Here is a 13,403-nt window from a genome sequence, read left to right on the forward strand (position 1 = left end):
GTGATTATGAGTAACGTGCGCGCGAAACATGAGAGACGTTGCTTTGACGACACCCAGGGAATGTCTATTTCTGTTTGAAGATGATTGAGGTGGGGGGACTGGCGGGCAGAAGGCAGCGGGACAGCACGCAGGGTGCATGTGAGCCAAAGGTGAGCGTGTCGCAACTGCTTGAAAGGAAAGGTTAGAACGGAAATGACGGGAATGACGCAGTGCTAAGAGGCATGCGCGCAACACCCATTGGACTCAAAGGACTTCAGCCCCCCCCCTCCCCCCCCGTCGTGTGTGGCAGCCCGGGATGAGACACCTTCCCGGGCAAAAAAGCGAAATTTTTGCTCAGCCCCCCCCCCCCCCCCCCCCCCCCGAAATTTGGCTCTAGTTGCGCCTCTGCTAAGAGGGTACTATGTTTTGACGCAGTCATGACAAGTGTGCCTGAAGTAGGGCGCGGTAGTGCTGCTGCTGCACGAACCGGGTTGCCCTTTTCAGAGCCACTGTGTGTGACATGGAAATGACATCACGCGCCCAAGCGAGAAGCAGCGATGCTGCTGCCCTTAGTTCAAAGAATCCTGGGTGCCATGGCAGTCTCCATACAAACTGCATCCATGATGTATCTTTGGCGAGCGGACTCAATCCTCAAATACTTTTATTTCTTCTCGCTCCCACTGCCACTGCCAATAACAACAATAAGATTAGTGACAGTAAAATTGTCGGTTATTTCCGGATATAAACTGTGACCATCACATGTGCACAGATTTGAACAGCGAGTAAACAACTGATATTTACTTTTTATATGTACCCTTTGCCTATATGGGATTCTCTTTTCTGTTGTTTTAATGCCTGTGTTACTCTATTAACTGTTACCTTTGGAGCAGAACTTTGCTTTTTATTTGAAAACATTTGAATTGGCAGTTAAATGTTTCTTGGCCTGCATCATTAATGCCTCTTGGGGTAGTTACTAATATTCCACTAAGTTCTACCTCCTTCAGAGGGATGAAAGAATAAGAAAATCATGCGTCCTTTCGAGGTCTACCTCTCCTGTTAGACCTGATCTTCTGGCAGCCATCACTGCAAGGCACGGGTACTCATAGTACGGCCCGCGGGCCGCCAGCGGCACGGCAAGCCTTCCTTGGCGGCCCGCGGACCTTGCAGACATCGTACCTGTGCAAGCACCGCCGGTTGCAGCAGCGCGGAGCTATGGGGTCTGGGCGATTTTTTTAAAAGCCATTCACTTGTTAATGAGGCTTTGTTGTATTTCACCTCTTCTTAGCGCCCCTGCATCTCCCCTCTGATCGAGAGGAGATGCAGGGGCGCTAAGAAGAGATGAAATACAACAAAGCCTCATTAACAAGTGAGTGGTCTTTAACCCCTTGTGTGCCCCGCCCTTTCCCCGCCCTGTGCCGGGCGTTGAATTAGCGGGCGGGGTTCATGACGAGATAGTCTCGTCATGGGCACAGCGCAACCGCGGCCCATGACGAGACTATCTCGTCATGGGCACTCAAGGGGTTAAAAGAGCTGTGAAGTACTTGGGTGCGGCGGCTGTGTGCGTTCCAGGGAAGCTGTCTCAGCGCGGGGTGAGGTGATGGACGGGGGGGGGGGTGGGCACCGGGGCTCAGAACAGAGAGAAGCCTAATGCACCCGAGCATTGGTAATTTTACTAGTAAACAAGTTTGTAGGGTGGTCCGTTTCATATGCACGCGCTAGGGCTCCTGCTACTCGCTGCTTCCGCTGCCCTTGGGAACACTTGAATGTGGATTTGCCAGATCAGAGTATGGCGGCCTTCTCCGAAAATATGATATAGCGCCATGTCACTCCCAGGAGCATCTGTGCGCTTCATAAATCTGTCTTCATCATCCTATCAGCGTTCCAGTATTTTTCGACCCTGCAGTTCCAACTGACCCCTCCACTGCCCCCAACCATCCTCTGGCTTGTTCAACAGCACTCCAGCCCCCCTCACGCGCCCCTGACCCTCACCTCTCTCCCCACATCCGGTTTCTCCCCTGCTTCTTGGTGTCCCTCCATCCTGAGGACCCTCCCCATGCACCTCACCCAACATTCCACCCACTACTCCTGGCGCCCTCGGAGGCCCTCTGCCCCGAGCCCCCTTCCAACCCCTCACCCCCCCAGTGTCCCCTCTTTCCACCCTTCCTCACCCACGCAATATCACTCACCATTCCCCGGCCCTGATTCTCCCATCCCTCTGTGGCTTCCCTTTTTCCAGTCTCATTACTGATTCCAGAATTTCTCACCCCCACTTTCATTCACCCCTCCCGTGTCCCTCACTCCTTCCTACCCTCCCCCCCTCCGCCCCCACCATCACTCTTCCGGTGGCCCCTGGGGCATTGGGTGGCCTCCGGATGTCCCCAGAGGCTACTGAACTTGCAAGGATATAACCAGTGTTCCCTCCATATGCGCACCCACTACCAGATTGTGTTAATTTGTGCTGGGAGCCGTGTGTGTGTATTGCGGGTTGTGGGGGGTGAGTTTAAAGGGGGAGGAAGACAGAGTGCGACAGAGGGAGGGAGGGGGGGAGACAGAGCAGGAGAAAGGGAGGGAGAGACAGCGAGAGAGAGACAGACAAGGATGGAGAGGGAGGGGGACAGAGGGAGACAGTGAGGGAGGGAGACAGAGAGGGACGGAGACAGAGAGAAAGGGAGACAAACAAAGTGAGTGTGAGAGGGAGGGAGGGAGACCGAGAGGGAGGGAGACAGAGAGAGAGGGAGGGAGACAGAGAGGGAGGGAGACAGAGAGAGAGGGAGGGAGACAGAGAGAGAGGGGGAGACAGAGAGAGAGGGAGGGAGCCAGAGAGAGAGGGAGACAGAGAGAGGGAAGGAGACAAGAGGGAGGGAGACAGACAGACAAGAGGGAGGGAGACAGACAGACAAGAGGGAGGGAGACAAGAGGGAGTCAGAGAGGGAGGGAGACAGAGAGGGAGGGAGACAGAGGGAGGGAGACAGAGGGAGGGAGGGAGACAAGAGGGAGGGAGACAGAGTGAGACAGAGGGAGACAGAGACTGAGGGAGGGAGAGAGAAAGGGAGACAGAGGGAGAGAGAGAGAGAGAGAAATAGATAGAGAGAGAGGGAGACAAATAGATAGAGAGAGAGGGAGACAGAGAGAGGGAGAGTGATAGAGGGAGAGTGATAGAGGGAGGGAGACAGAGCTAGATAGATAGGTAGATAGATAGATAGATAGATAGAGATGTGTGAATGCCGGGTCTGGTGGCTCAGTGGACGAAGGCGTCTGCTGCAGGGGCCTGTGTTCAACCTCATGGTCACAGTTTTTTTTTGTTGCTCTAGCCCCGCCCCCTCCCCCACTGCCCCCGCCCCCACCGGTGCGGCCCTCGGCCACAAACCACACTGTAAATTTGGCCCCCAAGAGAAAGTTTGTGAGTACCCCTGCTGTAAGGGATGCCGCGGGGATATCCTGACTGCAAGGCCGTGTTGTGTGTATGTTTGAGAAACACTGAGTCCAATGGGATTCTCGGCATGAAGAAGCATAGAGCTCCTCTTTTAAAAACTCATTTGGATCCTCAAGATGCTGCCAGTTTTAGACCAACCTCCTTCAGATCTCAAGGCCTGGCGTCACCTACTACCTCTTTATTTTAATACAATTACATGTGCAATATATCTACTTATAGGGGCTTCCGGCCCATCCTCTTCATCCATTTTTCAGTTATTGTGCCATCCCCATTTTAAGTCTGCTGATATTAAGCATGGGCAATGTCAGCCCACTTCAGCCATTGGCTAACTTCATTGTGAGTGATGGCAATCTACTCGTTCACTAGGAGCATATCTACACACAAAAGAGTTCTTTTCAGTGCCAGAGAGTCCTACAGCATTGTGTGTTTTTCAAGGGCAAAAAGATTTTTTTGCTTTTTGCCACTGTATGTTTTTTTGACAGTTGATGAGGGCATAGCAGGCTTCTCAACAATAACATTTTATAAAAACCATGACAAAACAAAGCAAGCCTTGTCAAATCTAGAAAACTGGCAGCCAACGTCAGATCTATTAGCTTTGCCAGTGCTTGTTATTGAAGTGGCTGAGAAAGTGGAAATGTGGTAGCTAAAGGATTATCTTGAGTCATCTGGTTCTCTGATCCATAGTAGGCTGGTTTAATCTTGGAAAGCCGATTCCAGCCTTTGTTACTCAATCCCGATTGGTCAAAACAATAACCTATCATTTCTGTATTCACCAAGAGCACTCCTTGTCTCCAATTATTTTAAACACCTATGTCTAACCTCTTGTGTTCCTACACTTTCTCTTCACACGGCCACTACTTGGATCAAGGTCTGGTGTTTCAATGAGATGAGATGTGCACTTAGCAGAGTAAGTCAATTTAACAGGGCAAAATCCCACCATTCCTTATTCTGTGACTCAGGAGTGCTGCCATTTGGAAATAAATTCAGGAATGTTATTTGTGCACCTAAATTACACTTAGGTGCCCAAACAGCTTTCCTGATGAATGGTGATCATGATTAGCTTGAAAATATGGCACAGAGCCTTCTCTGACTACCCCTAGCTTAGGGCGAGTGGCCTGTAGGCCAGCTGTCACTGTCCGTGCCATTGTTTTATAGAAAAAACAGATAGGAAATTGTGGAAGATAAACAGTCACCAAAGCGTTGGTTGTAGAGATAACGTTTATTAGTCAACCCTCTATCAGCTTCCCCACGGCAGCAGTAACCGAACAGAACCGAACACCCAGCACAGGACATTCCGGCGTTCTAGATTACTACGCTGAGAATTCCGCCCTGATAGAACAACAAGACATCACCACACATTTCCCTCCTCTAAACATTCTGAAAAGAAACAGCATAATAAACAAATATAAGTTACAGAAAATCAAAACCTAAAAATAATATCAAATTCGAAAGCAACTTTGGTACACTTATATACTCATCAATCCTTTATACATCCCGAAACCTGACAGGCTTGGGTGCACTCCTACTGCTTCTGCGCAGCACAGGAAACGTACTTTCATCAGTGACACTCTTGCTGCAAACCTCTGTTATTGCGTTTTTTTTACTAACTCCGCTCATACATTGCACATTCTCCTCCTCCCTATTCCTACTAACTTTATGTACTCTGTTCTTATTCCACCAATCACAACCTTGAACCCTCACAGCATTTCTTGACACCGCATCAACCTGTACAGGATCTCTAAATTTAGAATTTCCTTTCACCACATGTGTGGGATTCTTGATACGAACTCAATCACCTACCTCAATCTTTGTTTGTTTTGCACTTACTCTATGCTTCTCATCATAATACTCCTTCATCTTCCCCTGGTATTGTTCAACCTTGTTTCTCATTGACTCATCACAAGGGTTCAACCTGTCCATTTTAGATTGAAAAGACCTCAACCATGGAGGACACAATTTTGACGCAGAAACACGCCCCCTCATAAGTTCAAAAGGACTCTTACCCGTAACAGCATTGGGAGAAGTGCGATGAGACCACAACATACTCTCTACCGCCTCGTTAACAGGAACTGAATTCTGCACAGCCCACTGTATGCATTCAACCAAAGTCCTATTCATTTTCTCCACTAACCCATTAGCTTGCGGGTGATAAAGAGCAACTCTCTTATGAACCATGGCATTTTTCTGCAGAAAAATCCTCATTTCACTGGAAGTGAACTGAACACCGTTATCCGAAACCAACTCTTTAGGTAAACCTTCCTTCTGAAAAATCTTCTTGAGAGAATTTAAAACTGATTTAGTGTTAGGCTCTTCCATAAAATCAACCTCCCACCATTTACTAAAATAATCCACAATGACCAAAGCAAACTTGTTTTGACGTGGTAACATATTAAAAGGACCAATGAAATCAATAGCAATCTTTAACCATGGCCCCTCAGGTAAAACACAAGGTTGTAAAGGTAAAGTTGTAAGTTTGATCCCCTTGTCACTATTTGCACAAATGACACATCTTTCAATTTTATTATTAATTTCGGTGTCCATGGCAGGCCACCAAAAATCTTCTCTAATTTTCCTTTTCGTAATGGTTTGCCCCAAATGTCCCTCATGACCATTCTCAACAATTCTGTCCCTTAAACCGAAAGGTGGAACAAACCTATCACCCCTCATCAAAATCCCATTTTTTTGAACATGAAGTTCATCTGCAATCTTTGCATACATTTGTAGATTAACAGGCAAAACTCGTTCTCTCGGTCATCCTTCGATCACACATTTTTTTACAATGGCGAGATCTGCATCATCATCCATACCCTGAATCCATTCCATTTCACTAATAGCCTGACCTTGGCAGACATCCACAGAAGCAATCAAACATTCATCCAAATCCTCGTCACAAACATCAAATTTGGTTACACCTGACATTGGAGCACGTGATAGATAATCTGCCCTCACATTTTTTCCCCCAGGTATGTATTCAATCTTGAGATCATACTGCAATAATTTCGCACTCAATCTTGATATTCTTGGTGTATGATCTCTTATGACTGTACCCGTCAAAATATTAACCAAAGGTTTATGGTCCGTTTGTAAAACAAACCTCCTTCCCCAAATAAAACACTTGAACCTTTCCACGGCCCAACAACATGCTAATAGTTCTTTTTCGATCACAGAGTATATTTTTTCACTGTCTCTCAATGATCTAGAAGCAAACCCTAATGTGACCTCTTCTCCATGCCTGTTTATCTGAGATAACGTCGCACCCAATCCTTCATTACTTGCATCTACAGTAATGATACATTGTCTTGAAGAGTCAAAAGGTGCCAACATGTTTGGAGAACTGATCTCTTTCTTTAGATTCTCAAATTCTTTTTGGCACTCTGAGGACCACGTGAAAATTTTCTTTTTTTTAAGCAATTCCCTCAAGTTCGCCGTCTTGCTTGAAAAATTCTCTACGAATTTTGCATAAAACTCACAAACTCCTAGGAATGAAGAAACATGTTCTTTTGTTGTTGGACACGGTGCTTTAACTATCGCGTCGACTAGACCTGGTCTTGGTGAAACTCCTTTTTCCGATATAACATGACCAAGATACTCTATGCTATCTTTATTGAACTCACATTTTTTCCGATTAGCAACAATCCCCGCTTTTTTGAGTCTGGTTAGAACTTGCTCCATTAATTCATCATGATCCTTCATATCTTTGCCTGCCACCAGGATATCATCCTGAAATGTCACAACCCCTTTAAGACCTTTCAGAACATTTTCCAACACACGCTGGAAAACCGACGCGGCAGATGCTAGTCCAAAAGGCATTCTCTTGAATTGAAAAGTACCGATGGGAGAAACAAAAGCCGTAAAATGTTTAGATGAATCTTCAAGAACAATTTGATGGTAGGCGGAGGATAGGTCTATTTTGCTGAATACCTTAGCTCCAGAGAAAGTAGAAACGATGTCATCTATACATGGTAGAGGATGTGAATCTACCCAAATTACCCTGTTTAAACTTCTGAGATCCACACAGACCCTAAGTTGACCATTTTTCTTCCTTGCGATAACCAAAGGAGATAACCAAATAGAAGACTCGATTGGTTCTATTACACCATCATCACACATTTTCTTGAGAATTTGTGACAGTTCATCACGTACACTAAATGGAACATTTCTCAGTTTGTGTTTCACTGGGACTGCACCTCTCTGCACTTTGATCAAATGTTTAAAACCAGAAATCTTTCCCAGTTTCTCACTGAAAACTTCCTCATATTTTTTTATCCATTCCATATCTCTAGGTGCCTGTACTGAAAGATTAGCACATGGATGTTCCGGGATCAAAGAAACCTGTTTTTTCTTTCCTGGCCTGAGAGTCATGCCAAATAACCCTTGGTGGTACCACCCTAGAATATTCAAACCTTCCTTTGCAACGTATATTTTCCCAAAAATCATTTTTCCCTCGAACATCAATTGACACTCAAAATACCCTGTAAGATCTATCTTTCTTCCATCATATGTGAAAGGATTTCTATCAGGAGGCAATAATGATTTATCATTCCACATTTTCTTAAATAGTTCTTCAGTAATGATGGTCATTCTTGCACCAGAGTCTATTAACAAATTCAAACTTTTACCATCAACTAGAATGTTCTCATATGGATCAACACAATCCTTCTCATCACTCTGAACCACGACAACCATTTCTCTGTGAAATTGCATATTCATATCTTCATAGTCTAGGTCATTGTCAACCACAGTATTTACTTTTATGTGTTCTTTCGGTGTTTGGCAAACTTTTGCAAAATGGCCTATTTTGTTACATAATTTACACTTTACATTCAAAGCAGGACAAGGACGCCCATTAAAACCATGTCTTGTGTTACCACACCTGAAACAAATGTTTTTTTGATTGAAAAAACTTTCCTTTCCCTCTTTTTTTTTTATAACAAATTTCCCTTGACCTTTTTGTGCTGTCCCCATACTCTCCTTACTGACTTCTTTTACGACTGACACACCTGAATCTTCATTTTTCTTTTTAAGTTCCCTTGACGATTTTTCAGATATTTCTATACTCTTCACTATATCTATGGTTTCAGAGAGTGAGGGATTTTTCAACGTCAATAATTTTTGCTGAACCTTCTTGTCCCAACATCTAACCACTATCTGATCCCTAATCAGTTGCGATGTGAAATTTTCAAACTCACATTCCGCTGCTAAAGTACGCAAAGCAGCTACATAAGTAATAATGGTCTCGTCCTGTTGTTGCTCCCTTGTGAAGAACTTGTGTCTGTTTACAATTAAACTAGGTGGAATGTCATATTGTTTTTCTAACTTCTTCACCGCTAACTGATATTCATCTATATCATCTTCTTCTTCACCCACCTCATACGGTGGTAGATGTTCGTAAACAGACTGACCCTCAAATCCTAAAGTGTGTTCCAATAAGAATTTTTTCCTTTCTGGGCAATATCTGGTACCCCCAATAGCACCCAAGTATTTTGTGAATGCTCTATACCAGGACCGCCAGGGAATAGGTGGATCCCCAGGAACCTGAAGGAAAGGGGGCGGTGCATTGATACTTTGCATAGTGTCGGCACAATAACCCAAACTTTTTTTAAATAAAAATAGGAAATATTATGACCAAAATGTCTCACACTCTACACTTCCCTAAATAAACCCTTCAGTTAACCTACTATTTCTGTTTTTTTTTTTTTTTAACATTTCCTCTAGTGTAAAGGTACAAAGTTTACACACTTTTCCTTTACAACGTAAACATACAGGGAAAATTGATCCTAAAATGAACAGTCACTTCATTTCCCTGCATTCCCAAAAATGGACGATCTTGCTTCAATACGCTTGACACGCTAGATATTGATGTGCGCGTGTCACAGTGCGTTCTGGCTGGATGAATTCTCCTCGTCGTTTCCTCGTTGTTAAGGATACACCACTTGACGCGCAAGTAAACACGCTTGACCCACTTAATATTAATGTGTGCGTGTCACAGTGCGTGTTCTGCTTGAATGAATTCTCCTCATTGTTAGGGATACACTTGTCGCGCAAGTAGGCACGCTCGACACGCTTAATATTGTTGTGTGCGTGTCACAGTGCGTTTTGGGTGAATAAATCTTCCTTGGTAAACAGCCACACTTCCTTTTGTCAATGACGTTTTAAATGTGGGCTTGTCAGAACGTTACTTCGTTCATTAAATATTTTCACAACTTTATTCAACCGATAAGACACTTGTCGTTTTTTCAAAGTCAATGTACGCGAGGTTGCTAGGTGAAGCTCCTGCCTAGTTACCAACACGCACCACGTGACGTTTCCAGCCCTAGCTAACCAATGGACAAGTGGTTGCTATGCGGATCAATTGCCTAGTTACCAACGTGCTAAAAGTTTCCGGTTCATTTTTTAAAATCTTTATGAATATCCGCTCATTCACGCTGCGAGACACACGGGGAGCCGATCCTTTATCTACGGGTATTTTCGTAACAACGAGGGAGATTCCAGGAAGCGTAAGTTAATTTTTACTTACAATTTCCCTTCCCCTCTTCAAAAGTCCCGTCTTTATCATTTCTTCTTCGCCGGCACGCGTAGATCCTTTTAGGATTGACTTTACTTTTCAATCGTCGCCAAATTGTGGAAGATAAACAGTCACCGAAGCGTTGGTTGTAGAGATAACGTTTATTAGTCAACCCTCTATCAGCTTCCCCACGGCAGCAGTAACCGAACAGAACCGAACACCCAGCACAGGACATTCCGGCGTTCTAGATTACTACGCTGAGAATTCCGCCCTGATAGAACAACAAGACATCACCACAGAAATCCTCTTGGAAACTGATTTCACCCCTTTCTCTTAACATCAACAGACATGAAGAGACATCTGTAGTCCTGTGTGACTTTGGCCTCACACATGTGGGGATGCTACGCATCTTCTACTGTGGCTATGCTCAATGGCTGTCTGTCTGCAGAGACCCCCTGTTCCTTGCTGTCACTAGCAGTGGGGGCATTGGCAGCAAGAGAAGGGGGGGGAAGAAGCAGTGTTGTCCTCGGAGCCATGGTCAGGCAAGCTGTTGGCCAACATACTCAAGCTGGACTGTACCTTAAAGAGATGCAGGTAGGACAGGGCACTCTGGGAATATCAGTGAAGTGAGAACAGGGCACTGCACTAGACGTTGTTGTAGAAGGTCCCTGCCAATTATCAATACTGGCTGCAAAAAAACATTATTGTTTACCTGTGTTTCTGTTCACTACACAGCAAGCGATTGTCCTGGAAACTACAACTGCTGCCAGTGTTATTATAATATTATTTGCTGGTTCTACTTAAATACACATGCTATCCCACAATGTGACCTAGTCGGACACCAAACATGTATATTATTCTGGTTTGTCTCTCATGGCATCCATTATCTTCCTTATTTTGTTGGCTAGTTTACACCAGCCCCTATTTAGGACTTTCCTTCTTCTTCCTGTCTTGCACCTATCTCATAGAATCCATAGACTAAATACAAAGTTTTCTCGCAAGGGCACTCTATGGTCAGGCAACATTGCATGAACATTCTATCATTGTGCAAAGAATCCTGGGATGGAAATGCAAAACAAAAGGTGCCATCTTGAATAGCACACCAGGAGCAGAATTAATTTCATTATGAACTGATCAACGTGAATAGGAACATCAATGAAAGAGGTCGAATTTTGGAGTTTAATGTGAATGAAAAGTCAAAGATTATCAGACTTTCATGCACACCTTGGTGGAACTTGAACACGTTCGTTTGCGTGGGTGTACATTTCGAATCCTGATTTATAGAAGCAAGATTTGCTGGTTTTATACTCACAACTTCGATTCCCAATTACATAAAAGGGGAAGAGCAGGGTTCCAGAGGACAGGTGAGAAGGGGGAATGAAATAAAACAGAAGTGTCAAAAAAGAAACAAAGTAAGTGACAGGTCCATGGTATTTCTTGTGGGGCCTCCCCCACAGCTACGACTCGCACTTCCACTGCAGGTGCCAGTCCACTGTGCTGCAAGTACAGAAACGTGCGTTCAGTATTGGGCTGTGAGAGACAGGCAGTATGAGAGGGCCCGCAGAACCTCCAGCACTGACTACAGGTGGTGATCTTTAAAAGTGGTGGGGCATGGCACCTGTAGTGAATTGCAGTGAGGGAGGAAAGCACATACATCCTAGGGTCTCAGGAGGGATACGTAGGGGCTCTCATAATTAGTCAAATAGTTTTTTCACATGAATTTGCTTACAGTTTCTGAAAGGGCACTCATGAACTATATCAGTACTTTTAAGGTGTGCCAAGTAAGCCTAACAGACGCCCCTTACCTACCGCCAACCCATACACCATCTCTCTAGCAATGTTACAGGTATGTCTTCTCTTCGACATGTTTGAGAAATTGGCAACAAAAGTTTCAGCACCATTTCCCTAGAGAATGTCTAAAAGGCTAGAGATGATACAAGCAGTTCAGAAATAGCAATTTAAAAAGCCTATCATTTACCCTAGCATCTATCAACACTTCTATATTTCATTTCCTTTCATTTTTTCTATCTTGCAGCTACCAAATAGATTTTCAATCATATGTTACATTGACTGAGAATTGAAATGGAATGGCCAGAGTGGAGAAATAAAAAACACACATTTCTCTCAATATCATCTCATACAGTACAGCAGAGCAAGACAGATTTCATTGGCTCAGACACCATTGCCGTCTCTCAGATTTGATTACCAATAGAGAGTACACACTGATCTTACACATAGGGGTTTTAAACACCAGTACTGATTAGCTCACAGATATCAACGTTTAATGTGTCTATGGAAGTACAACATTCTGTCCCCAATCATCAGCTTGGCAGTTTATGAAAATACACATACTTCACTACCAAATAGCTAACAACAATTAATAATTTTCCTATTTTGTCACTTAACCCCTGGTATCTTTTATGAGATTCTCAACAGCCAGAGTCAAATTGTCTCTGAGTGTCATTATACCACCCTGCAACATCTTCTATGAAGGTGAGTGAAGTCGTTTGATTGCCTCTTGAACCATGTTGGTTGTGATTATTGCATCTACATCTAGGGGCGGCTCCTCCATTTGGGCGGGGGAGCGTTGCCCTACTGCTTTCTAGCAGTCCGAGAAGCAGAAACATAAAATGGTATCATAAATACCATTTTATGTTTCTACCAGCATTGCGGGAAAGCAGAAGGGTTTGGGTGGGGGCGGGCAGTCCTGCTCCAGGGCAGGGGATGAGTGGCTTGCCCACTCTGAGGGCGTTGACTGTTTACAGTCATACCCACTCTCCCTTTTCTCCTTGCAGGCTGCCTGGAGCCTACATGGAAAAAATAGCCAACCCATAGGCGCCTGTGTGGTCGGCGTCCCAGCCAATCACAATGCTGCCATTGCAGCGTTGTGATTGGCTTAGGGGAGGGGAGGGAGGCTGCCTGTGGCTACCTCCTGTTTAAGAGAAGACGACGCGGGACGGACGACGGGGGACCGGGTCAGCGAAGGTAATGAAACTTTTTTTAAAAAAATTAAACCTCCTCCCCGTGCGAACCCCTCCACGTGCTACCCTCCCACCCGCGAGTCATACCAGGCGCGACTGTCTACATCCTGGGTTTTATTGCTCACTCACCCCACCCCTTCATCGCCTGAGCCACTGATCACCCCATTCTTTAGCCACCCATGCCCCAACTCCACCTTCATTAGAAGCCCCAACCAAAATGCACCAGTCCCACCCAATCAACTCCCAAAAAGGAGAAAATATAGCAAAGACCCCAAAGCTCTCTGCACAGCTTTCGCATCTAACAGTGAACACATAAACTCACTCTTTAAATATGCTGGCAAGTGGCACATTTAATGATTTCTTTTGAGCCGGAACATGGAGCAACTATAATAATTCAAATTTTCTAATTATTCTTTATGTGTATCCCTCTAGAATGAGGGGGTTGTTCAGTAGCCTGGTGTGAACACTTCTGCACTTCTAATTATGCCTGGCATAAATCTGAAAG

Source organism: Triturus cristatus, chromosome 2_1 (genome assembly GCF_964204655.1).
Source record: "Triturus cristatus chromosome 2_1, aTriCri1.1, whole genome shotgun sequence".
NCBI lineage: Eukaryota > Metazoa > Chordata > Amphibia > Caudata > Salamandridae > Triturus > Triturus cristatus.